Source organism: Oryzias latipes, chromosome 20 (genome assembly GCF_053564925.1).
Source record: "Oryzias latipes strain Hd-rR chromosome 20, Olatipes_Hd-rR_3.1".
In the NCBI taxonomy this organism is placed as follows: domain Eukaryota; kingdom Metazoa; phylum Chordata; class Actinopteri; order Beloniformes; family Adrianichthyidae; genus Oryzias; species Oryzias latipes.
This window is the reverse complement of record NC_136256.1, coordinates 72,554-100,527: the sequence shown is the minus strand read 5'-3', so window position 1 is coordinate 100,527 and position 27,974 is coordinate 72,554. Positions and strand designations below refer to the sequence as shown.

The 27,974-nt window shown below is 46.5% G+C and overlaps 1 long non-coding RNA gene across 3 annotated transcripts; it reads left to right on the top strand.

Annotated features, from left to right (window-relative positions):
* Nucleotides 1–275: 275 nt before the first annotated feature.
* Nucleotides 276–10,544, top strand: LOC144988204 (uncharacterized). 3 transcript variants are annotated; one of them, XR_013652046.1, is made up of 5 exons: nucleotides 276–2,317; nucleotides 4,429–4,591; nucleotides 4,681–5,711; nucleotides 8,112–8,204; nucleotides 8,667–10,544. It is a non-coding gene; the product is annotated as an uncharacterized LOC144988204 (long non-coding RNA). The 3 variants fall into 3 exon arrangements; XR_013652045.1 differs by having other exon boundaries at nucleotides 276–4,591; nucleotides 4,681–4,816; nucleotides 5,516–5,711; XR_013652044.1 differs by having other exon boundaries at nucleotides 276–4,591.
* Nucleotides 10,545–27,974: the final 17,430 nt, after the last annotated feature.

Below are 27,974 nucleotides of genomic sequence, written 5' to 3'. Positions count from 1 at the left end.
CTTAATCTGCGGCAGAGTTGTCGTCGCTATCATCCATCAAATACTGTGGCCGAACCGACAGGTAGTACTGATGGATGATCTGCAGGCAAAAGAATTTGAAGATATTATTGAAAGGGCACAGGGAAACAGGCATGCAGACAGTACCACATTTATGGTGGGTGACTTACAGCAGCTTCCTCCTCCGTTAGGGCAAACGGAGCAACCTGGCTGTTCGCCGTCTTGTGTGACTTGACGGCTACAGCAACGCGCCCATTTATTATTGATCTCTGGATCCATTCTTTTACCTGAGTCCAAAAAAAAAAAAGCAAAAATGAATACACCAGCAAACTGAGTGCAGTGCCTTGTCTCTTATGCTACGTTAATACTCAATCATTGACAGTCATTGCCTCCACAGCCCTTGGTAGTGACCCAACATGATGATTGCTTCACAGTAGTATCCGTATCTTGTTTTTCTTCCTCAGTCAGCTCCTCTCTGCTCAGCAGGCTGCCAAACATCCCCAGAATGTCCTTCTTTGATTTAGTATACAGGTTCTCCTTCTGCATCCGTCCCCGCAGTGTGGTAGTGAATACGGGGTTGGCCTGAAAACCAAATTACATTTAGTTTAAACAGGCTCACAGAGAAAAACATTTTGTTTTTGTGTCTTTGTTAAATGTACTAACTGCTGCCAGGTAGAATCTATCTCTGGTTTCACTGGAGGCGTTCTCAGTGTGATCAGAGACCGAGGATGCAGCACTTGTTGTAGCAGACTGATCTCAAGCAGCATAAGTTGAAGGTGGGTGAGCTACTGCCTGGAGCACTGTCGCCTCAGCTTCGGCCTCTTCAAATCCTTCAGGGACATTTTGCAGTAGGAAGCCCCTTATCTTTAGCTGCACGACGAGTGCTCGTCTTGAAGCGTGGTGTGGACACCATCCACAAATGTCATTGTAGTCCCACACTCTGCCCTCACGTGTCCAAACCTTGGATGACTCTTTGGCTCTTTGGACCTCTTCCTCATGCTCTTCTGGGGTCTTGTTTTTCATGCAAACTCATGTGAGGTGCGTGCAGAGGGTCTCAGTGGGCTTCACACACAGCAGACCGTGGATTATGCCACGGTCTGGCTTTCTACAGGACAGAGATGAAAAAGAGCTAAAACATTTTTCAAAGTGCTAAAAGATTCAAAAACAGTGTAAAAAGAGCTAAAACATTTAAATACGGAGCCACACTTCATCAACCCTGGGGAAAAAATGCTGATGTGGCAAAAGAACAGAACCACTATATAAAATATAAAAACAGCTATTACTATTTTCCTTTTGTAAATTAGTCCCTGCCTTTACAATTTGGTAGATGAGACCATCATTTGCTGCTGGCTCTGAGTTCATTTAAAAAATAAAAAAGCATTTGATACTCTCAATCATGACATCCTACTTGACAAACTGGAAGTGTATGGGATGAGAGGACTAGCGCTAACTTGGGTCGAAAGCTATTTAACGGGAAGAAAACAATTTGTCAAGATTGATGAATTTACATCAGAAACCAAGGAGAAGTTGTGGTGTAAGATATGTATTATGTATAAAATGTGGGGGAATAATTCCAAGAGCTCACTACATCCTCTCTTTCTACTTCAAAAAACGAGCCGTCAGAGTTGTACATAAAGCCGGATATCTTGATCATACAATCTATTTTATCAATCAAGACTTTTAAAACTGCATGACCTTTTATACAGATCCAGTGGGAAATCGTTACCATTCAATATCGAAAAACAGTTCTTAGAAAATGAAGGAGGCTACAGACTGAGGGGATGTAGAAACTTCAAGATCAAACTGACAAGAACCACAAAGAAATGTTTCTGTGTGTCGGTGTGTGGCACTAAACTTTGGAACGGTTTAAGTAATGAGCTCAAACAATGTTCAAGAAAATGTATAAAGAAACTCTTATTTCAGGATATGAAGATAAGAGGATTTAAGGATCATAAATCAAACTCTACTTATACTTCAGTTAATGATCACTGTATTTAATTAAGCAAATGTGATTTAAGTGACTTTTTTTGTTTTGTCTTTTTAATCTATGCATTTCATTTCTGTATTGAGTTTGTTAAATATGTGTAAATTCTTTATTGCTTTTACTACAATGCTTGGAATAAATCAAATCAAATTCTAAAAAGGCAGTCTGAGCGTTCTTTTAACCGATAGGAATTGTAGGATGCAGTCTACGAGGAGTAGACTGCGTCCGTTCGTCCGTCCGATTCACAAAATATGCTTAATGTATACTAATCTTTTTTTTTTTTTTTGTCTAGATCATGTGGACATGCAAAGAGTGTTTTGCAATTGTATCTAAAAGGTATGAGCTACTGAAGCACTATAAATTGGCACATGGTCTTTTTGGTCAGAGACATCCATATCCATGCACATACTATCAATGTCCATGCTCATTTAAAACTTGGAATGCCCTGAAGACTCATTCAAATAAGTCTCATGTTTCAGCAAAAAGTACAGAGTTAGAAGTATATGCATGCTTTTTGGAAGTTGGAGATTAACTCACATGTTCCAAGCTCAGCAATTGACGTGTTACTTGAAGACTTTCATTTTATTTTTTTCTGCTGTTGTGCCAATAACAAACACTATAGTTGTTGACGTTTTCAAAAAGCATGATCTCCATGTTGATCAGTCAATTATTGATGAGCTGAGCATTGCTATTTCAACTCATAATCCTCTGCTAATAGCAATTATCAAGAATGGTTCACTAGCAACAGGATTCAAGTGTCAACAATATTACAAGGAGCATTTTAGGATTGTGGATCATGTTGAATGTGTACTTGATACAAGGACAATGAAAACCTATCAGTATGTTCCCTTACTGAAGTCTCTGCAACAGCTGTTGGAGCACAAAGATGTAGTGGATAAACTTATTGATGGTCATCCAGGCTGTAATGTAAACCAACAGTTGTATTGTTCATTTCAGGATGGTGAAAACTACAAGAAAAACTTGTTTTTTCAGGAGAAGATTTAAGGATCTCCCTGTGCCTGTATATTGATGACTTTGAATTGTGTAATCCCTTGGGAACATCACGCAAGAAACACAAGCTTTGTGCAGTTTACTGGCTTCTAGGTAATTCACCCCATGGTAGTGACTCAGCCATGTCCTCTATTTTCTTGACGTTGTTGTGCAAAAGTAACTATGTCCAAGAGTTTGGCTATGAAAAAATTTTAGATCCTCTTTTGCATGATTTAGTGACTTTGGAGAAACACGGATTGTTCATACCACAACTGGGGTCATTTGTCAAATGCACAGTACAGTGTGTCATTGCAGATAACCTTGGGGCTCATGGGCCAGCTGGGTTTGTGGAGGGTTTCTCTGGAAAGTATTACTGTCGTTTCTGTACAGCTGAAAAGAATGAAATTCAGGAAAAAGAAGTGAGATCATGAGCATTTCAACCTAGAACCAAGGACAGTCATCAGAGTCACATCACAAAAGCTCAAGAAAAAGGGGAGAGCTGCTTTGCTGTCAAAAGACCTTGTGTTTTAACCCAAAGTCTCTCACTTCAATGTCATTGGTGGTTATCTTCCACACATTGTCCATGATCTTTTTGAAGGGATAGTTCCGGTTGAGCTTGCACTGTGCATTGCTCTTTTTCTGTCGAAGATTTTCACTCTTGACCACATCAACAAGCTCATTACATTGTTTCCATACACGTGGGGGGACAAGACAAACAGGCCTCATTTGTTACCTAAAACCTTACTGCTAAAAATCCGAAGACTCAAACAATTGGTGGCAACGCCCATTAAAACTGGTGTCTCCTTAGGTTACTTCCTTTGATGGTTGGCACACATGTTCCCGATGATGAACCTACATGGCAGTTGATTTTGGATCTTAAAGATATTGTTGATTTAGTTTTTGCTCCCATTCATTGCAGAGAAACTATTGACTATTTAGAGTTCAAAATTTCAGAGCACTGACAGCGTTTCAAAGGAGTCTTTCCTGAGAAAAAGTTGTTGCCAAAACATCATTTTCTCGAGCATTATCCAGAAATGACAAAAAAAAAACTTTGGTCCTCTGGTATCTTTATGGACCATGAGATTTGAGGCCAAACATAGCTTTTTTTAAGCAGATTGTTTGGCACACAAAGAACTTCAAGAACATAACTCTAACATTGGCAAAAAAAACATCAATTGATGGTGGGCTATCATATGAACATACCTGTGAGTGAACAGTCCCTTGAAAGTAGGACAAGTCTCACAAGTCCCCATTGTCTTAAATGAAGACGTTCTACATTGTCTTACTCTAAAGTACCCTGAGGTTACTGCTGTGAACCTTACAGTGTTGTCATTAATGGCGTTGACTACAAAAAGGGCATGATAGTTGTGCATGGATCTTGTGGAGGCCTCCCAGAATTTTCTGAAATAATTCAGCTCTGTATCTTAAATGGAGAATTAAGCCTCATTGTCAAAAAGTTTTCTGCATGGTATTGGGAGCACTACAGAGCCTGAGTTGGAGCCTATGAGGGAAGTGGCATTGGTTGGCTGGAAGGACCTCGCTGACCATTACCCTCTGGCAGACTATATAAAGTTGGAGCCAAGCGGATGGTGACATTAAAACGATTTCTATATTTTAGAGGTAAGATGAGGGGGCCCTTTATTTGGATTTCAAAACTCCTTGTTAATTGCTAAATTTGCATTAACATTTAACATTTTTTTTTGTTATAGATTGAATTCAAGATGGCTGCATTCTTAAGAGTTTTACTTGGAGAAGACAATTTTGTTGTTTTGGATCTTCCTAATGGAATACCACCTGTGCTTGAAGACCTTATGGCCGAGATCAAAAGACAGCATGAGCTGTCAGGTAATTTTAGACTGCAGTTCAGAGACACAAGATTTGACAATGACTACGTGAACTTGACATCCACTTCCCAAATACAAGATAGAAGCACAGTGAAATTAGTTTACCTAACAAATGAATCAAGCAGTACCCCTCATGCTGGCTCTGAACAGTTCCCAACAAATAGACCATCAAGCCATCTGCTTCATGGATCAGATAATGCTTTTTCATCAGCATCAGACACAGACATTCTCTCCTCTGCCTCATCTTCAACTTCCTTCTCATCTACCATTTCACAGTCATCCTTGAGATCACAGCCATGGCCCCAAACCTTCACTATACCGCAGTTTGCTGTTGAGATCGAGTATAAACTTGCTCAGGCCAATGATGCTTATCACAAAGATGGAACTCCTCTGAGTCCAAGTACCAGAATGAGGTCAGGCATCCTAGACATACTGGTAAAATAAATAGTCAAATACAAAATTTATCCTGAGGGCAGAGATTTGGAACAAGTGGCCAAGGCTCTGATTGCAAAACATCCATGTTTACGAAATCAAGGAACTGGTTTGGGTACTAAAATGAACAATTACCGCCAAATACTGAGAAACGCTGGCTACCCAGAGTTGAGCCTGAATTCTGTAAAAAGAAAGAACGGGGCGCCAAAAACCTAAGTCCTAAGCAAGTAAAGAAACCACGGAAAGCTGAAGTAAATTTTCTTCCTAGTTATCCTGAGGGTGAAACTACAGAGACTCTTGAAGCCAAAAGACGAGCACTGGTTTTGGAGCATAAGGAGATTAACCCACAGATCAAGACTAAGATGGACATAACCTTTGCCTACAGAAGACAGGGAATCGTTTCAGAGATGCCATTTATCGCCCAGCTTCAAGACAGATGGCCAGCTCTATTTACTCCAAGTGAGGTAAAGTACTAGTGATCCTCTTAATGATTAGCTTGTGGTATGATATATTTAGTTTAAGGACATGAGCATCACACTGTGACACTTTTATGGGAATCTGTGTAACACTGGCATTCGGTTTGAGATTTAATTACTCCATGTGTTTCAGGTAAATGCCGAGTTCACCCGCATTACCACTAAGCCGCTGGTGTCCACCTTCATGTTCCAATTAAATAATTATTCAGATCTGTTGTTGAAGACCTTCCGAAAGGAGGGGGGGACATCAGGACTAAGGATAACATTATGTATTTTATTTCCCAACTAATGAATCATCCGTGGTGGTCCAGTATAAACTGAGGGAAGTGACTTTGACAAAACAAAAACAAACAAAGTAGAAAAGAAGTAGTCTGCTCCTGCACTTAGTCAGTCAGGTGGACAGGTGGAGCGAGCGACCGCGTCTGAGCAGAGCAGACGGACTCATAACTTTGAGTTTGAGGGGAAGATGCTTTGTTACATCTGGGAGACTAAGGACTGTGATCCGTCCTGCAGCTCTACGTGAACGAGCTACCAAACTCAAACCGGGTGTCCCGGTAAAAGTGTGTGTGTCCTGGGCGGAGCTCGGTCAGACCGTCGGGTCATACAGCGGCTGGGGCATTGTGTGGCAGAAATGTCGCTCAGTCCTTAGAAACCATTCAAACAATCACCTGGATTTTTGTGTTTTGTCGTGTCCCGACAAAATAAAGGCTTATGTTATTCCCACATATTTACGTCCAGCCAAGATGCAGCCTATCCCGCATGGATTTATGTTCACCCAAGCTAATGTTGTTAGCCCCTGTTAGCATACTGCTAATAAGTTAACACGGGATACTATCCGGCTCCGTTCTTCAACAGAAAAAGCGCTGACCACACGGATTAAATTTAAAATGATGAGCGAACAGGCGTGTCATAATAACCGTAACATTAATAAAAGCACATTTAGGAGATAATCTCGTATATTACCAAGCTGACGTATCTATGCATGTAGCCACTGGGCGGAACTAATGTTCTTTTCCTGTATACTACTGCGCATGTGAGAATGATTTATTCCAACCGAAAGTGTGACCCATGTGAACGTTTTTTTTATAAACTGAAACGTTTTTCTGGGTCCATCTACACAGTTAGATTCAAATTCGACCATTGATCCGATCAAGTTATTTTCACATGTAACCGCGGCTTATGGTGTCGACTCGCAGCGTGGCGGGGGCGTGGCATCATGATGGACGATGGTATCGTCCATCGGCACAACCCTAATATACATATCAATCATGCCATGTTCCCTCTCGTCATTGTCAGTCTGTCTTGTTGCTGTGCAGCTCCTAATTATTGATGATGCTGGCTTTTCAGCTCTTCAAAAGCAGTGCAAGCAGACATGTTAGCCCAAGCTTTTACAATCCATTCACAAAGGTTGGTGTAATTCACCCAGCGCTGCCTCCCACAACAATAAAAGGCGACTCTTCCTGCCCCATTGTGCGTAAAGTACTGCGCTGGTCCCGTTCTTGAGAAGAAGCGACCAGCGACCCACCGGGATGTCGAAAGTCAGCGGCGCCTCATTCATGTTGGTGATGTGGCTGGGCTGGATGTGTTTGTTTGCGATCTCTTTACTGCAGAACTAGCGAAAGATGAACAGCTTTTCATTGTAATCTGCTGGAAGGCGCTGCGGCACCGTAGTCCTCACCCAGATGGAAAAATGACGGCGTTTCATAAAACTATAGTAAAAAGCTTCCTCTGTAAGCCTTACTGCCCTCAGTCAAATGGTGACTGCAGAGAAGTCACCTTTTTTTCCGCGGCATTCTGCTGCGTCTTCTTGACTGAGTTTTTTTTCCAGCTTCCTCCACTTGTGAACCATGGATTCATTCATCTTGAATTCTCTGCAGCTGCTCCCATGTCCCTCCGTGTAGCTGATAGTTGTCGTTTAAACTGTGCTTCAGCCATGTTGTTAACAATGCTGTTCATGCCCACACTACCCCCCTCCGTTCTTATGCTGCCTTCTTCTACGGCCCACAACAACACATTAGGCGCCCTGTCTCATTGGGCGTCCCTACATTTTGTAGAAAATTTAAGACTTAAGTGCACCTAAGTCATGAAAATACGGAACTTTAAGCACCGGGTCACCATTTTACACTTATTTCACATTAAGCTTATAACCTAGTATTCACCATGTCTCTCCCTTTATTTTCTCAATGCCTGAGGTTCTGTTAACCACACATACCCTGATTTTTAATCTTTTTAATCTTACTCAACTGTATAGGCAATGCAAACATGGGTGTTTCACTTTGTTCTGGTTTAATTTTTTCCATTTCCCATTTCTGTCAAATAAAGTTCAGGCAGCCTGTGCACAGAGATTACTGTGTGTAGTTTGTGAAAGTTTCTTTGTTTTTTTCACAGAACACATCTGTTGAAAAACGAAGAGAATGCATCCTGAAAGCGGTTTGTCTTTACCTCAGTGAAAGTCCTGATGACCTGATAAAGGAGTCCCTGGTAAGTGTCAAATTTGTATGACATGAATCCTTGGGTGTACCATCTCTTCACTTAGAAATGTTAAGACTATCTTCATACAGGTTTTGTGTTCAGCTCCGTGAAAAAATAAAACTAAATTTTTCCTGGAAAGCTCAGAATTTAAAGCGTGCTGACAAGGTTTGATGCTAAATCATCCTGCAATGTACAACATTTCCTACAGGTTTTAAGTCCAGAGCTTGGGTAATTATCAGGAGTATTATTTTTATCTGGGCTGAAAATGTCATGATGTAGGTAAAGCTTGTATAGAAGTATTTTCTAGTTCTTGTTTTTTATTATTGTAGTTGATTTGTTGTTGGTAAAAGCCTTAAAACATTTTGAACTTTAATTAAATCTTTTTAAATATATATAACGTGACAGTAAGACTATCTGAAACACACCTAAAATACATCTTCAAAAGTAATTTATTCTAAATCCCTGCTTTAGGATGCTGATCTTGAAGCGGAGCAGGCAACGAATAAGCAACTCTACATGGTGATCCACGTCATTCAACATGAAGGAGCTGAGCCCACAGATGACCCCGCGGAGGTGAACATTTTCATAGAGGGGGTGGAAGTCCTGCAGGATGTAAAGGACGTGGCGTATGGTTGCGCTCTCCTCCTGGGGCTCATCTACTGCCTTTGGAGTTCCCCAGTAAGCTGAAATACACGTTTGAATTCATTCAGAAAGTATTGATGGACATGGATGGACAGAAACTGTCACCCAAGTTACAGGTCCTCAAAGGTAAACTATATGAGTAAGGGAAAGTTCACCAAGTTCCTAAAGCATAATGCTTCGGACTGATCAGTTCGAGTTGTTAACTTCCTGTAAGTGGTATTTTATGAGTTTTACCTTTTCTGATTGTTTTCTAACACCTCGCCAATACACTTTGGTATTTTGTATTTTTTTGTTGTTTACATGTGTCCACACATAAAGGGAAATGACGCAGGAAAAGGCAACAAACATGGACACGCACTTAAGAAGAGACAAACTCAAAGATGCACTTTGTTTGGCCCATTTGGCAGTTGACTTGTGTTGGCCTTGAATTTGTTATAAATAAAAAATGTGAATGTCAAATGACTAAAGTTGTGCTTATTGAAGTCCTACAACATGACAATTACATTTTGTATTGTTAACTTAAGGGATTTTAGTAAATGGAACAAAAAGGTGTTTCAAAAACTCAACATGATTCATAAATTTAACATGACTAAAAAATCGACACTATTGATTATAAATAAAACAATAAATGTAACGCAATAATGAGTAAACTCAACTTAACTGTTAATACATTTAACGTAATAAGTTAAAGATTAATGAATTCAACATCAGTTAATAAATGGAATGCAAGAAAGTTGAGTAAATCCAATATAAAAATTAATAAATTTAACTTAATGTTAAGTAAATTTAATCTAATGATTAATAAATTAAACGCAAGAATGTTGAGTAAATTTTACATAATAGCACTATGTAAACTTAACATAACTGTGTAATGTAGCACTTATTCAATATAGTATGTTGAATTTTAGTCATTCAGTCTGTATCATATTTAAACAAAATTGTTTTGTGGGACAGGTTGACGATACTTTTTTATTTAAATCTAATATTTCTTTCTTTGAGTTCAGGCTCCACTCCTGGTGGTGCCCTTCCGTCAATTCCTCCAAGTTTCAGCTTCCCAACCATACTTCCTCCTAACAAACTGCAGATTAAAGACTTCCTTGTTGTCTTCTTCTGCGCTTGAGTTGGACTTTGTCCTCTTGTTATCATTTAACATGTCACATTAGGTGTATGAAATAAAACAGGCTAATCTAAATTCATGGTCAGAACACCAGTCAAGGCCCTTAGTCTAAGGGTTTGGCTGTTAATATAGGTCAGAATATGGAGCATAATGTGTCCAAAACAGCAGCAACACTTACTCTCTTCAACCAAATTAACCTTTTTAACCGATTGTGAGCCTAAGAGCTTTTTATTGCATTACTGCTAAATGTCTAAATTTAAATATCACTTCTGGATGTAAGATTCATTCCGAAACAAATGTGTTTTAAGGTTGAAGATGCAGGCAGCTTTAAGCAGGGGTGCCTTAATCTGTGCACCATTGAGCAGCCCAACTGCAGGTTTGGTTAGCTGAGGATGGGATTGGATTCTGGTCAATAGACAAACCGAAGCACAATATTTTGTGCAGAAACGGTCTCTTTTCAAGAATCCAAACTAATGCATTGTGTTTTCATTGCAATCATGGCCGGCCCTCCCTATATGCGAATTACGCAGTCGCGTAGGGCCCCCGTCACCTGCAGGGCCCCGAAGTGGCGAAAAAAATAAAATGAAAAATAGACCCAAATCTGGCAACCCCTTTCATAGCACGTCCGTACCAACGTGCGCTCTGAATGTTGTGCAAAAGAAAGTTGCCTGCACTTTAATGATCACCTGAACCAATCTGACAACCCAGATAATGACGTTAAGCCACTCTTCAACGATTGGTCAACATAATTGCATCTGAGCCTGGCACGGTGTGCATTTACGAGCGCATTTTGTTTCAATAAGGTTGGGAAAAAGAAAAAAAAATGGCGCATTTTGTCACACTGATCAAAGCGACAACAAGAAAACGTCATGCCACAGAGACTTTATCCATCAGGAGCTGAAATTAAAGATGAACAACTTCAACATCAATCACAAGGTAAGTTTGGAGTATGTTGGGGCTTTATTTTTACATTATCCAGCATTTCTGTGCAGCTGCGCAATTTACGTAAATACTAATCAATCTGAGGTGAAGTTTGCACAAACGACCCCTGTCGTGTATTCCTTGCCTACGCCCAAGTGGCCGGGATAGGCTCCGGCAACCCCGTGACCCCAAAAGGGAAAAACGGTTAAGAAGATGAATGAATGAGTTTCTGCATAAGCCCTTTTTTTCATAATACGCAGCTGAAGAGTATGGAGTCTCAAGTTGTTCATAATTAAATAAATAAACATGACCTTGTGCAAATATACAATCAGACAATAAATCTCTCATAAATATATAAAAAGATAATGGAATTGTGAAAAACCTGCACACAGATTTTAAATGAGCCACTAAACTATTAGTAGTTTTCTGCTATAGTTATTTTATTAGCTTTATAATTGCTTATTGTATAATAATAATTCTTGTTTTTTAGCTGCAGAATAAAACTCCTGTCACCACATCTTCGATTAAAAGAGAAAACATTGATGCATCTGCTAGTAAGTTCAAATTTACCCAATATGGAACCTAAATCAAACATATTGTTTCATTATTACTTAAAAGAAAGTCATACATGTGCGCGCACACAAACAAAAGTGAAGGCACTTCTTTCCAACATTCTCTTTCTAGCATCACAGCAACTTTTCACTGTTTGCTTTTGTTGATGTTCTGTCTCTCATGTTCCAGAGGCTCCAAGAGAGGCGTGTATGGAAGAGGAGCCGACTGGATCCAAAATTCCTCCAACCTCAAATACAATTGATCCAGCTCAGACCCAGTAAGAATGGATTTGGTGCAAGGTCCTTTTCAGACTGAGAAAGACTCTGACTTTCCAAAATCCCCTCATTGAGCTGCTCTTTATTTTGGATTGTTTAATCGTTATTTGATTTTCTATTAAGTTGCTGTTTTTAATAAGTTGGAGTTTTGTGAATGTCATTTGTTGAGTGCCTAATGTAACATTAAAAAAATACATATATATATATATATATATGTATATATATATATATATATATATATATATATATATATATATATATATATATATATATATATATATATATATATATATATATATTCGTCATTCATATTTTTTTCTTTTCACTTTTAAAATTGGTTTGGCACCACTTAATCTTAATGTGTATCCAACATGCAAGCTATAAACTTTTTCAATTCTTCAGCAGCAACAATAATACATTCACAAAATGTCTCATTTATATTACAACAACAGTTGCAGTTTGTTGGTGCTGCTGATCAGTTAGAGGGCCCACAAATTAAATTTCGCTTAGGGCCCCCGGAAGACCAGGGCCGGCTCTGATTGCAATCTTACTAAGCGTGCTGACTTTTCTCGTACAAATTATCTCATAGGAAAGGAACAGCCTTGAACCAGGCAGCTGTATTTGGTGATTGCATTTTTTATGATTGTAGGGTAAAAGGCCACTGCATCAGAGGCCAAAAAATCCCACGAGAGCTTCATGGCCATGTCAATGGCATTTTACATTGTAAACGGGTCATATTTGATGACTTATACCCAGTGGCGGTTCTACCCTGAATTACTCCCCGGGCGAGACCCTCCTCTGGCGCCCCCCCCCATAGAGTCACTTTGTCCATTTATTGTAACTGAAAATACAGTTAGGAAATATTTAATAAACAAAAATAATCTGAAATAAATATTATAAACTACAAATCACACTAATAATACACTAGAATAAATGTAACTGCAGCACTAAGAACTGAAAACACTAAAACCTAACCTTTGTGGCCTTCCTGATGCAAGCTTGTCAATAACGTCATCATATGAAATCTGCTCCCCCCCTGAATGATTGATACTAACAACAGCAGGTTAGTGAGTTGCTCCTGAGACATTGGTGATCTCAGGTATGACTTGATCAACTGGAGTTTTGAAAAGCTAACAGCAGCAGCAGCAGCAGCAGCAGCAGCATGCTACCATCACAGCTTATTTAACATTATGAACTAATATACAACAATAAAACACAACAAAAACTTTGTGATACAGCAGAACAGACAGACACACAAATCATAACTAATGTTACAAGTTAAGGCAGAGCAAACATTTAAGAATAAATATCTTAAAAATGACGTTATTTGCAATATTTGGGCCTACTTCAGTTTTGGTCATGATAGACCAAACAAGAGATTTTTCCTCTGCAACGTTGTTGTTGTTGTAGGGCAGGTAGTATTCGAATTTAGAAAACGTGCATCTAGCTATGCGATAATACCCTTTTCTTTGTCTCTTTTCCCCTCTTCTTCTCTTTTCTTTCTAAATTGGGCACCAGCTTTGACCTTTTTTCTCCATATTTCAGATGTTTTTGCATTTAGCATAAATGTCCTGACATAGGTATCAAGTCTGTCGACTAAACCAACTGTCATCTAAGTGAAGAATTTTTTTTGTTCGCGGCCCGCGATCGTTGCCCCCCTGGAAGAAGATCCAGCCAGGTTTGCGCATGCGTTTTGCGCTCCGTGCTCACCTCAGCCTGCACCCTTCAGCCCGCGCCCCCTCCCTTCTCCTTCTCACACACATTTGCGTCTACTTCTCAAAGACAGGAGGGAGCGCAGCTGCGGGGCGGGGGCGCCGCCAGGTTTCAGGCTGTTACAAACTCTGTGATATAAGTAAACCAATCGTGGTGCATAAAGTATTTTACAAGAGCTGAGCCGCTGGCGCCGCCCCTCCGTCATTTTTCCGCCCCGGGCGATCGCCCGTATGGCCCGTGCCTAAAACCGCTACTGCTTATACCTCACTAACGGAAACTCCCATCCTTGCTTGGCTTACATTTAAAGGGTGAATATTTGGCTTTAAATAAACCCCAGTCATGACCCGGTCCGATATCCCCTTGGCTGCAGAACCCGGGTCAGAAAACCCAAAAACCCAGGGCTTCTAGGTGGATGTGGGCACGTGGCACTAGAAACGTCCAAGTTCCACCGAGGGATCTTTGGGCTATCCCATTGGTTGAACAATGCTTTGGAGGATGTTCATTGACATTTTGGTGATCGTAGGGTCAGAGGTCACTGCTTCAGAGGCCACAAAGCCCACAAGAGCTTCCTGGATGTGTGAATGGGGTTTTTACATTGTAAACGGGTCATATTGGACGACTCATCGCTCACCAACAAAGACTCCCATCCTTTCAAGCTTGGCTTTAATTTAAAGGGTAAATCTCTGGCTTTCCACAGGCCCCAGTCATGACCAGGTCCGACATCCTCTAGGCTGTGGAACCAGGGTTAGAAAAGCCCCCAAATGCAGTGCTTTGTGGTGCATGCAGCTGCCCTTATTCTGCCAGCTTTACCCTCGCACACCACCTACTGGAAGCATTGGATGAGCAGCAATCAGGCAGCGTCAAGCATAACTGAGATGTGCGGCTTGAGGCAGGCATGCCACCACCAGCCAACATGGAGCACCCAGGAAGCGGCCAGGCGTGGGAGCCGAGGCCTGCAGCATTCGAGCACATGGCAGGCTGTGGGCACGTGGTACTAGAAGTGCCCCAGTTCAGCCCAGGCAACTTTGGGCTATCCCATTGGTTGAACACTGCTTTGGAGGATGTTCATTGACATTTTGGTGATCGTAGGATCAGAGGTCACTGCTCCAGAGGCCACAAAGCCCAGGAGAGCTTCCTGGACTCGCGAATAGGGTTTTTATATTGTAAACAGGTCATATTTGACGACTCATAGCTCACCAACAGAAACTCCCATCCTTTCAGGCTTGGCTTTAATTTAAAGGGTAAATCTCTGGCTTTCCACAGACCCCAGTCATGAGCAGGTCCGACATCCTCTAGGCTATGGAACCAGGGTTAGAAAAGCCCCCAAATCCAGTGCTTTGTGGTGCCTGCAGCTGCCCTGATTCTGCCAGCTTAACCCTCGCACACCACCTACTGGAAGCATTGGGCAAGCAGCAATCAGGCAGCGACAATAATAACTGAGATGTGCGGCTTGAGGCAGGCATGCCACCACCAGCCAACATGGAGCACCCAGGAAGCGGCCAGGCGTGGGAGTCGAGGCCTGCAGCATTCGAGCACATGGCAGGCTGTGGGCACGTGGCACTAGAAGTGCCCCAGTTCAGCCCAGGCAACTTTGGGCTATCCCATTGGTTCAACACTGCTTCGGAGGATGTTCATTGACATTTTTGTGATCGTAGGGTCAGAGGTCACTGTTCCAGAGGCCACAAAGCCCACGAGAGCTTCCTGGACTCGCGAATAGGGTTTTTACATTGTACACAGGTCATATCTGACGACTCATAGCTCACCAACAAAGACTCCCATCCTTTCAGGCTTGGCTTTAATTTAAAGGGTAAATCTCTGGCTTTCCACAGACCCCAGTCATGAGCAGGTCCGACATCCTCTAGGCGATGGAACCAGGGTTAGAAAAGCCCCCAAATCCAGTGCTTTGTGGTGCCTGCAGCTGCCCTGATTCTGCCAGCTTAACCCTTGCACACCACCTACTGGAAGCATTGGGCAAGCAGCAATCAGGCAGCGACAAGAATAACTGAGATGTGCGGCTTGAGGCAGGCATGCCACCACCAGCCAACATGGAGCACCCAGGAAGCGGCCAGGCGTGGGAGCCGAGGCCTGCAGCATTCGAGCACATGGCAGGCTGTGGGCACGTGGCACTAGAAGGGCCCCAGTTCAGCCCAGGCAACTTTGGACTATCCCATTGGTTGAACTCTGCTTTGGAGGATGTTCATTGACATTTTTGTGATCGTAGGGTCAGAGGTCACTGCTCCAGAGGCCACAAAGCCCACGAGAGCTTCCTGGACTCGCGAATAGGGTTTTTACAATTTACACAGGTCATATTTGACGACTCATAGCTCACCAACAAAAACTCCCATCCTTTCAGGCTTGGCTTTAATTTAAAGGGTAAATCTCTGGCTTTCCACAGACCCCAGTCATGACCAGGTCCGACATCCTCTAGGCTGTGGAACCAGGGTTAGAAAAGCCCCCAAATCCAGTGCTTTGTGGTGCCTGCAGCTGCCCTTATTCTGCCAGCTTTACCCTCGCACACCACCTACTGGAAGCATTGGATAAGCAGCAATCAGGCAGCGTCAAGCATAACTGAGATGTGCGGCTTGAGGCAGGCATGCCACCACCAGCCAACATGGAGCACCCAGGAAGCGGCCAGGCGTGGGAGCCGAGGCCTGCAGCATTCGAGCACATGGCAGGCTGTGGGCACGTGGCACTAGAAGTGCCCCAGTTCAGCCCAGGCAACTTTGGGCTATCCCATTGGTTGAACACTGCTTTGGAGGATGTTCATTGACATTTTTGTGATCGTAGGGTCAGAGGTCACTGCTACAGAGGCCACAAAGCCCACGAAAGCTTCCTGGACTCGCGAATAGGGTTTTTATATTGTTAACAGGTCATATTTGACGACTCATAGCTCACCAACAAAAACTCCCATCCTTTCAGGCTTGGCTTTAATTTAAAGGGTAAATCTCTGGCTTTCCACAGGCCCCAGTCATGACCAGGTCCGACATCCTCTAGGCTGTGGAACCAGGGTTAGAAAAGCCCCCAAATGCAGTGCTTTGTGGTGCATGCAGCTGCCCTTATTCTGCCAGCTTTACCCTCGCACACCACCTACTGGAAGCATTGGATAAGCAGCAATCAGGCAGCGTCAAGCATAAATGAGATGTGCGGCTTGAGGCAGGCATGCCACCACCAGCCAACATGGAGCACCCAGGAAGTGGCCAGGCGTGGGAGCCGAGGCCTGCAGCATTCGAGCACATGGCAGGCTGTGGGCACGTGGCACTAGAAGTGCCCCAGTTCAACCCAGGCAACTTTGGGCTATCCCATTGGTTGAACACTGCTTCGGAGGATGTTCATTGACTTTTTGGTGATCGTAGGATCAGAGGTCACTGCTCCAGAGGCCACAAAGCCCACAAGAGATTCCTGGACTCGCGAATAGGGTTTTTATATTGTTAACAGGTCATATTTGACGACTCATAGCTCACCAACAAAGACTCCCATCCTTTCAGGCTTGGCTTTAATTTAAAGGGTAAATCTCTGGCTTTCCACAGACCCCAGTCATGAGCAGGTCCGACATCCTCTAGGTGATGGAACCAGGGTTAGAAAAGCCCCCAAATCCAGTGCTTTGTGGTGCCTGCAGCTGCCCTGATTCTGCCAGCTTAACCCTTGCACACCACCTACTGGAAGCATTGGGCAAGCAGCAATCAGGCAGCGACAAGAATAACTGAGATGTGCGGCTTGAGGCAGGCATGCCACCACCAGCCAACATGGAGCACCCAGGAAGCGGCCAGGCGTGGGAGCCGAGGCCTGCAGCATTCGAGCACATGGCAGGCTGTGGGCACGTGGCACTAGAAGGGCCCCAGTTCAGCCCAGGCAACTTTGGGCTATCCCATTGGTTGAACACTGCTTTGGAGGATGTTCATTGACATTTTTGTGATCGTAGGGTCAGAGGTCACTGCTCCAGAGGCCACAAAGCCCAGGAGAGCTTCCTGGACTCGCGAATAGGGTTTTTATATTGTAAACAGGTCATATTTGACGACTCATAGCTCACCAACAGAAACTCCCATCCTTTCAGGCTTGGCTTTAATTTAAAGGGTAAATCTCTGGCTTTCCACAGACCCCAGTCATGAGCAGGTCCGACATCCTCTAGGCTATGGAACCAGGGTTAGAAAAGCCCCCAAATCCAGTGCTTTGTGGTGCCTGCAGCTGCCCTTATTCTGCCAGCTTTACCCTCGCACACCACCTACTGGAAGCATTGGATAAGCAGCAATCAGGCAGCGTCAAGCATAAATGAGATGTGCGGCTTGAGGCAGGCATGCCACCACCAGCCAACATGGAGCACCCAGGAAGTGGCCAGGCGTGGGAGCCGAGGCCTGCAGCATTCGAGCACATGGCAGGCTGTGGGCACGTGGCACTAGAAGTGCCCCAGTTCAACCCAGGCAACTTTGGGCTATCCCATTGGTTGAACACTGCTTCGGAGGATGTTCATTGACTTTTTGGTGATCGTAGGATCAGAGGTCACTGCTCCAGAGGCCACAAAGCCCACAAGAGATTCCTGGACTCGCGAATAGGGTTTTTATATTGTTAACAGGTCATATTTGACGACTCATAGCTCACCAACAAAGACTCCCATCCTTTCAGGCTTGGCTTTAATTTAAAGGGTAAATCTCTGGCTTTCCACAGACCCCAGTCATGAGCAGGTCCGACATCCTCTAGGTGATGGAACCAGGGTTAGAAAAGCCCCCAAATCCAGTGCTTTGTGGTGCCTGCAGCTGCCCTGATTCTGCCAGCTTAACCCTTGCACACCACCTACTGGAAGCATTGGGCAAGCAGCAATCAGGCAGCGACAAGAATAACTGAGATGTGCGGCTTGAGGCAGGCATGCCACCACCAGCCAACATGGAGCACCCAGGAAGCGGCCAGGCGTGGGAGCCGAGGCCTGCAGCATTCGAGCACATGGCAGGCTGTGGGCACGTGGCACTAGAAGGGCCCCAGTTCAGCCCAAGCAACTTTGGGCTATCCCATTGGTTGAACACTGCTTTGGAGGATGTTCATTGACATTTTTGTGATCGTAGGGTCAGAGGTCACTGCTCCAGAGGCCACAAAGCCCACGAGAGCTTCCTGGACTCGCGAATAGGGTTTTTACAATTTACACAGGTCATATTTGACGACTCATAGCTCACCAACAAAAACTCCCATCCTTTCAGGCTTGGCTTTAATTTAAAGGGTAAATCTGTGGCTTTCCACAGACCCCAGTCATGACCAGGTCCGACATCCTCTAGGCTGTGGAACCAGGGTTAGAAAAGCCCCCAAATCCAGTGCTTTGTGGTGCCTGCAGCTGCCCTTATTCTGCCAGCTTTACCCTCGCACACCACCTACTGGAAGCATTGGATAAGCAGCAATCAGGCAGCGTCAAGCAGAACTGAGATGTGCGGCTTGAGGCAGGCATGCCACCACCAGCCAACATGGAGCACCCAGGAAGCGGCCAGGCGTGGGAGCCGAGGCCTGCAGCATTCGAGCACATGGCAGGCTGTGGGCACGTGGCACTAGAAGTGCCCCAGTTCAACCCAGGCAACTTTGGGCTATCCCATTGGTTGAACACTGCTTCGGAGGATGTTCATTGACATTTTGGTGATCGTAGGGTCAGAGGTCACTGCTCCAGAGGCCACAAAGCCCAGGAGAGCTTCCTGGACTCGCGAATAGGGTTTTTACATTGTTAACAGGTCATATTTGACGACTCATAGCTCACCAACAAAAACTCCCATCCTTTCAGGCTTGGCTTTAATTTAAAGGGTAAATCTCTGGCTTTCCACAGGCCCCAGTCATGACCAGGTCCGACATCCTCTAGGCTGTGGAACCAGGGTTAGAAAAGCCCCCAAATGCAGTGCTTTGTGGTGCCTGCAGCTGCCCTGATTCTGCCAGCTTAACCCTTGCACACCACCTACTGGAAGCATTGGGCAAGCAGCAATCAGGCAGCGACAAGAATAACTGAGATGTGCGGCTTGAGGCAGGCATGCCACCACCAGCCAACATGGAGCACCCAGGAAGCGGCCAGGCGTGGGAGCCGAGGCCTGCAGCATTCGAGCACATGGCAGGCTGTGGGCACGTGGCACTAGAAGTGCCCCAGTTCAACCCAGGCAACTTTGGGCTATCCCATTGGTTGAACACTGCTTCGGAGGATGTTCATTGACTTTTTGGTGATCGTAGGATCAGAGGTCACTGCTCCAGAGGCCACAAAGCCCACAAGAGATTCCTGGACTCGCGAATAGGGTTTTTATATTGTTAACAGGTCATATTTGACGACTCATAGCTCACCAACAAAGACTCCCATCCTTTCAGGCTTGGCTTTAATTTAAAGGGTAAATCTCTGGCTTTCCACAGACCCCAGTCATGAGCAGGTCCGACATCCTCTAGGTGATGGAACCAGGGTTAGAAAAGCCCCCAAATCCAGTGCTTTGTGGTGCCTGCAGCTGCCCTGATTCTGCCAGCTTAACCCTTGCACACCACCTACTGGAAGCATTGGGCAAGCAGCAATCAGGCAGCGACAAGAATAACTGAGATGTGCGGCTTGAGGCAGGCATGCCACCACCAGCCAACATGGAGCACCCAGGAAGCGGCCAGGCGTGGGAGCCGAGGCCTGCAGCATTCGAGCACATGGCAGGCTGTGGGCACGTGGCACTAGAAGGGCCCCAGTTCAGCCCAAGCAACTTTGGGCTATCCCATTGGTTGAACACTGCTTTGGAGGATGTTCATTGACATTTTTGTGATCGTAGGGTCAGAGGTCACTGCTCCAGAGGCCACAAAGCCCAGGAGAGCTTCCTGGACTCGCGAATAGGGTTTTTATATTGTAAACAGGTCATATTTGACGACTCATAGCTCACCAACAGAAACTCCCATCCTTTCAGGCTTGGCTTTAATTTAAAGGGTAAATCTCTGGCTTTCCACAGACCCCAGTCATGAGCAGGTCCGACATCCTCTAGGCTATGGAACCAGGGTTAGAAAAGCCCCCAAATCCAGTGCTTTGTGGTGCCTGCAGCTGCCCTTATTCTGCCAGCTTTACCCTCGCACACCACCTACTGGAAGCATTGGATAAGCAGCAATCAGGCAGCGTCAAGCATAAATGAGATGTGCGGCTTGAGGCAGGCATGCCACCACCAGCCAACATGGAGCACCCAGGAAGTGGCCAGGCGTGGGAGCCGAGGCCTGCAGCATTCGAGCACATGGCAGGCTGTGGGCACGTGGCACTAGAAGTGCCCCAGTTCAACCCAGGCAACTTTGGGCTATCCCATTGGTTGAACACTGCTTCGGAGGATGTTCATTGACTTTTTGGTGATCGTAGGATCAGAGGTCACTGCTCCAGAGGCCACAAAGCCCACAAGAGATTCCTGGACTCGCGAATAGGGTTTTTATATTGTTAACAGGTCATATTTGACGACTCATAGCTCACCAACAAAGACTCCCATCCTTTCAGGCTTGGCTTTAATTTAAAGGGTAAATCTCTGGCTTTCCACAGACCCCAGTCATGAGCAGGTCCGACATCCTCTAGGTGATGGAACCAGGGTTAGAAAAGCCCCCAAATCCAGTGCTTTGTGGTGCCTGCAGCTGCCCTGATTCTGCCAGCTTAACCCTTGCACACCACCTACTGGAAGCATTGGGCAAGCAGCAATCAGGCAGCGACAAGAATAACTGAGATGTGCGGCTTGAGGCAGGCATGCCACCACCAGCCAACATGGAGCACCCAGGAAGCGGCCAGGCGTGGGAGCCGAGGCCTGCAGCATTCGAGCACATGGCAGGCTGTGGGCACGTGGCACTAGAAGGGCCCCAGTTCAGCCCAAGCAACTTTGGGCTATCCCATTGGTTGAACACTGCTTTGGAGGATGTTCATTGACATTTTTGTGATCGTAGGGTCAGAGGTCACTGCTCCAGAGGCCACAAAGCCCACGAGAGCTTCCTGGACTCGCGAATAGGGTTTTTACAATTTACACAGGTCATATTTGACGACTCATAGCTCACCAACAAAAACTCCCATCCTTTCAGGCTTGGCTTTAATTTAAAGGGTAAATCTGTGGCTTTCCACAGACCCCAGTCATGACCAGGTCCGACATCCTCTAGGCTGTGGAACCAGGGTTAGAAAAGCCCCCAAATCCAGTGCTTTGTGGTGCCTGCAGCTGCCCTTATTCTGCCAGCTTTACCCTCGCACACCACCTACTGGAAGCATTGGATAAGCAGCAATCAGGCAGCGTCAAGCAGAACTGAGATGTGCGGCTTGAGGCAGGCATGCCACCACCAGCCAACATGGAGCACCCAGGAAGCGGCCAGGCGTGGGAGCCGAGGCCTGCAGCATTCGAGCACATGGCAGGCTGTGGGCACGTGGCACTAGAAGTGCCCCAGTTCAACCCAGGCAACTTTGGGCTATCCCATTGGTTGAACTCTGCTTCGGAGGATGTTCATTGACATTTTGGTGATCGTAGGGTCAGAGGTCACTGCTCCAGAGGCCACAAAGCCCAGGAGAGCTTCCTGGACTCGCGAATAGGGTTTTTACATTGTTAACAGGTCATATTTGACGACTCATAGCTCACCAACAAAAACTCCCATCCTTTCAGGCTTGGCTTTAATTTAAAGGGTAAATCTCTGGCTTTCCACAGGCCCCAGTCATGACCAGGTCCGACATCCTCTAGGCTGTGGAACCAGGGTTAGAAAAGCCCCCAAATGCAGTGCTTTGTGGTGCCTGCAGCTGCCCTGATTCTGCCAGCTTAACCCTTGCACACCACCTACTGGAAGCATTGGGCAAGCAGCAATCAGGCAGCGACAAGAATAACTGAGATGTGCGGCTTGAGGCAGGCATGCCACCACCAGCCAACATGGAGCACCCAGGAAGCGGCCAGGCGTGGGAGCCGAGGCCTGCAGCATTCGAGCACATGGCAGGCTGTGGGCACGTGGCACTAGAAGTGCCCCAGTTCAGCCCAGGCAACTTTGGGCTATCCCATTGGTTGAACACTGCTTTGGAGGATGTTCATTGACATTTTTGTGATCGTAGGGTCAGAGGTCACTGCTCCAGAGGCCACAAAGCCCACGAAAGCTTCCTGGACTCGCGAATAGGGTTTTTATATTGTTAACAGGTCATATTTGAAGACTCATAGCTCACCAACAAAAACTCCCATCCTTTCAGGCTTGGCTTTAATTTAAAGGGTAAATCTCTGGCTTTCCACAGGCCCCAGTCATGACCAGGTCCGACATCCTCTAGGCTGTGGAACCAGGGTTAGAAAAGCCCCCAAATGCATTGCTTTGTGGTGCATGCAGCTGCCCTTATTCTGCCAGCTTTACCCTCGCACACCACCTACTGGAAGCATTGGATAAGCAGCAATCAGGCAGCGTCAAGCATAACTGAGATGTGCGGCTTGAGGCAGGCATGCCACCACCAGCCAACATGGAGCACCCAGGAAGTGGCCAGGCGTGGGAGCCGAGGCCTGCAGCATTCGAGCACATGGCAGGCTGTGGGCACGTGGCACTAGAAGTGCCCCAGTTCAACCCAGGCAACTTTGGGCTATCCCATTGGTTGAACACTTCTTCGGAGGATGTTCATTGACATTTTGGTGATCGTAGGATCAGAGGTCACTGCTCCAGAGGCCACAAAGCCCACAAGAGCTTCCTGGACTCGCGAATAGGGTTTTTATATTGTAAACAGGTCATATTTGACGACTCATAGCTCACCAACAAAGACTCCCATCCTTTCAGGCTTGGCTTTAATTTAAAGGGTAAATCTCTGGCTTTCCACAGACCCCAGTCATGAGCAGGTCCGACATCCTCTAGGCTATGGAACCAGGGTTAGAAAAGCCCCCAAATCCAGTGCTTTGTGGTGCCTGCAGCTGCCCTGATTCTGCCAGCTTAACCCTTGCACACCACCTACTGGAAGCATTGGGCAAGCAGCAATCAGGCAGCGACAAGAATAACTGAGATGTGCGGCTTGAGGCAGGCATGCCACCACCAGCCAACATGGAGCACCCAGGAAGCGGCCAGGCGTGGGAGCCGAGGCCTGCAGCATTCGAGCACATGGCAGGCTGTGGGCACGTGGCACTAGAAGTGCCCCAGTTCAGCCCAGGCAACTTTGGGCTATCCCATTGGTTGAACTCTGCTTTGGAGGATGTTCATTGACATTTTTGTGATCGTAGGGTCAGAGGTCACTGCTCCAGAGGCCACAAAGCCCACGAAAGCTTCCTGGACTCGCGAATAGGGTTTTTACAATTTACACAGGTCATATTTGACGACTCATAGCTCACCAACAAAAACTCCCATCCTTTCAGGCTTGGCTTTAATTTAAAGGGTAAATCTCTGGCTTTCCACAGGCCCCAGTCATGACCAGGTCCGACATCCTCTAGGCTGTGGAACCAGGGTTAGAAAAGCCCCCAAATGCAGTGCTTTGTGGTGCATGCAGCTGCCCTTATTCTGCCAGCTTTACCCTCGCACACCACCTACTGGAAGCATTGGATAAGCAGCAATCAGGCAGCGTCAAGCATAAATGAGATGTGCGGCTTGAGGCAGGCATGCCACCACCAGCCAACATGGAGCACCCAGGAAGTGGCCAGGCGTGGGAGCCGAGGCCTGCAGCATTCGAGCACATGGCAGGCTGTGGGCACGTGGCACTAGAAGTGCCCCAGTTCAACCCAGGCAACTTTGGGCTATCCCATTGGTTGAACACTGCTTCGGAGGATGTTCATTGACTTTTTGGTGATCGTAGGATCAGAGGTCACTGCTCCAGAGGCCACAAAGCCCACAAGAGATTCCTGGACTCGCGAATAGGGTTTTTATATTGTTAACAGGTCATATTTGACGACTCATAGCTCACCAACAAAGACTCCCATCCTTTCAGGCTTGGCTTTAATTTAAAGGGTAAATCTCTGGCTTTCCACAGACCCCAGTCATGAGCAGGTCCGACATCCTCTAGGTGATGGAACCAGGGTTAGAAAAGCCCCCAAATCCAGTGCTTTGTGGTGCCTGCAGCTGCCCTGATTCTGCCAGCTTAACCCTTGCACACCACCTACTGGAAGCATTGGGCAAGCAGCAATCAGGCAGCGACAAGAATAACTGAGATGTGCGGCTTGAGGCAGGCATGCCACCACCAGCCAACATGGAGCACCCAGGAAGCGGCCAGGCGTGGGAGCCGAGGCCTGCAGCATTCGAGCACATGGCAGGCTGTGGGCACGTGGCACTAGAAGGGCCCCAGTTCAGCCCAAGCAACTTTGGGCTATCCCATTGGTTGAACACTGCTTTGGAGGATGTTCATTGACATTTTTGTGATCGTAGGGTCAGAGGTCACTGCTCCAGAGGCCACAAAGCCCAGGAGAGCTTCCTGGACTCGCGAATAGGGTTTTTATATTGTAAACAGGTCATATTTGACGACTCATAGCTCACCAACAGAAACTCCCATCCTTTCAGGCTTGGCTTTAATTTAAAGGGTAAATCTCTGGCTTTCCACAGACCCCAGTCATGAGCAGGTCCGACATCCTCTAGGCTATGGAACCAGGGTTAGAAAAGCCCCCAAATCCAGTGCTTTGTGGTGCCTGCAGCTGCCCTTATTCTGCCAGCTTTACCCTCGCACACCACCTACTGGAAGCATTGGATAAGCAGCAATCAGGCAGCGTCAAGCATAAATGAGATGTGCGGCTTGAGGCAGGCATGCCACCACCAGCCAACATGGAGCACCCAGGAAGTGGCCAGGCGTGGGAGCCGAGGCCTGCAGCATTCGAGCACATGGCAGGCTGTGGGCACGTGGCACTAGAAGTGCCCCAGTTCAACCCAGGCAACTTTGGGCTATCCCATTGGTTGAACACTGCTTCGGAGGATGTTCATTGACTTTTTGGTGATCGTAGGATCAGAGGTCACTGCTCCAGAGGCCACAAAGCCCACAAGAGATTCCTGGACTCGCGAATAGGGTTTTTATATTGTTAACAGGTCATATTTGACGACTCATAGCTCACCAACAAAGACTCCCATCCTTTCAGGCTTGGCTTTAATTTAAAGGGTAAATCTCTGGCTTTCCACAGACCCCAGTCATGAGCAGGTCCGACATCCTCTAGGTGATGGAACCAGGGTTAGAAAAGCCCCCAAATCCAGTGCTTTGTGGTGCCTGCAGCTGCCCTGATTCTGCCAGCTTAACCCTTGCACACCACCTACTGGAAGCATTGGGCAAGCAGCAATCAGGCAGCGACAAGAATAACTGAGATGTGCGGCTTGAGGCAGGCATGCCACCACCAGCCAACATGGAGCACCCAGGAAGCGGCCAGGCGTGGGAGCCGAGGCCTGCAGCATTCGAGCACATGGCAGGCTGTGGGCACGTGGCACTAGAAGTGCCCCAGTTCAGCCCAGGCAACTTTGGGCTATCCCATTGGTTGAACTCTGCTTTGGAGGATGTTCATTGACATTTTTGTGATCGTAGGGTCAGAGGTCACTGCTCCAGAGGCCACAAAGCCCACGAGAGCTTCCTGGACTCGCGAATAGGGTTTTTACAATTTACACAGGTCATATTTGACGACTCATAGCTCACCAACAAAAACTCCCATCCTTTCAGGCTTGGCTTTAATTTAAAGGGTAAATCTCTGGCTTTCCACAGGCCCCAGTCATGACCAGGTCCGACATCCTCTAGGCTGTGGAACCAGGGTTAGAAAAGCCCCCAAATGCAGTGCTTTGTGGTGCATGCAGCTGCCCTTATTCTGCCAGCTTTACCCTCGCACACCACCTACTGGAAGCATTGGATAAGCAGCAATCAGGCAGCGTCAAGCATAAATGAGATGTGCGGCTTGAGGCAGGCATGCCACCACCAGCCAACATGGAGCACCCAGGAAGTGGCCAGGCGTGGGAGCCGAGGCCTGCAGCATTCGAGCACATGGCAGGCTGTGGGCACGTGGCACTAGAAGTGCCCCAGTTCAACCCAGGCAACTTTGGGCTATCCCATTGGTTGAACACTGCTTCGGAGGATGTTCATTGACTTTTTGGTGATCGTAGGATCAGAGGTCACTGCTCCAGAGGCCACAAAGCCCACAAGAGATTCCTGGACTCGCGAATAGGGTTTTTATATTGTTAACAGGTCATATTTGACGACTCATAGCTCACCAACAAAGACTCCCATCCTTTCAGGCTTGGCTTTAATTTAAAGGGTAAATCTCTGGCTTTACACAGACCCCAGTCATGAGCAGGTCCGACATCCTCTAGGTGATGGAACCAGGGTTAGAAAAGCCCCCAAATCCAGTGCTTTGTGGTGCCTGCAGCTGCCCTGATTCTGCCAGCTTAACCCTTGCACACCACCTACTGGAAGCATTGGGCAAGCAGCAATCAGGCAGCGACAAGAATAACTGAGATGTGCGGCTTGAGGCAGGCATGCCACCACCAGCCAACATGGAGCACCCAGGAAGCGGCCAGGCGTGGGAGCCGAGGCCTGCAGCATTCGAGCACATGGCAGGCTGTGGGCACGTGGCACTAGAAGGGCCCCAGTTCAGCCCAAGCAACTTTGGGCTATCCCATTGGTTGAACACTGCTTTGGAGGATGTTCATTGACATTTTTGTGATCGTAGGGTCAGAGGTCACTGCTCCAGAGGCCACAAAGCCCAGGAGAGCTTCCTGGACTCGCGAATAGGGTTTTTATATTGTAAACAGGTCATATTTGACGACTCATAGCTCACCAACAGAAACTCCCATCCTTTCAGGCTTGGCTTTAATTTAAAGGGTAAATCTCTGGCTTTCCACAGACCCCAGTCATGAGCAGGTCCGACATCCTCTAGGCTATGGAACCAGGGTTAGAAAAGCCCCCAAATCCAGTGCTTTGTGGTGCCTGCAGCTGCCCTTATTCTGCCAGCTTTACCCTCGCACACCACCTACTGGAAGCATTGGATAAGCAGCAATCAGGCAGCGTCAAGCATAAATGAGATGTGCGGCTTGAGGCAGGCATGCCACCACCAGCCAACATGGAGCACCCAGGAAGTGGCCAGGCGTGGGAGCCGAGGCCTGCAGCATTCGAGCACATGGCAGGCTGTGGGCACGTGGCACTAGAAGTGCCCCAGTTCAACCCAGGCAACTTTGGGCTATCCCATTGGTTGAACACTGCTTCGGAGGATGTTCATTGACTTTTTGGTGATCGTAGGATCAGAGGTCACTGCTCCAGAGGCCACAAAGCCCACAAGAGATTCCTGGACTCGCGAATAGGGTTTTTATATTGTTAACAGGTCATATTTGACGACTCATAGCTCACCAACAAAGACTCCCATCCTTTCAGGCTTGGCTTTAATTTAAAGGGTAAATCTCTGGCTTTCCACAGACCCCAGTCATGAGCAGGTCCGACATCCTCTAGGTGATGGAACCAGGGTTAGAAAAGCCCCCAAATCCAGTGCTTTGTGGTGCCTGCAGCTGCCCTGATTCTGCCAGCTTAACCCTTGCACACCACCTACTGGAAGCATTGGGCAAGCAGCAATCAGGCAGCGACAAGAATAACTGAGATGTGCGGCTTGAGGCAGGCATGCCACCACCAGCCAACATGGAGCACCCAGGAAGCGGCCAGGCGTGGGAGCCGAGGCCTGCAGCATTCGAGCACATGGC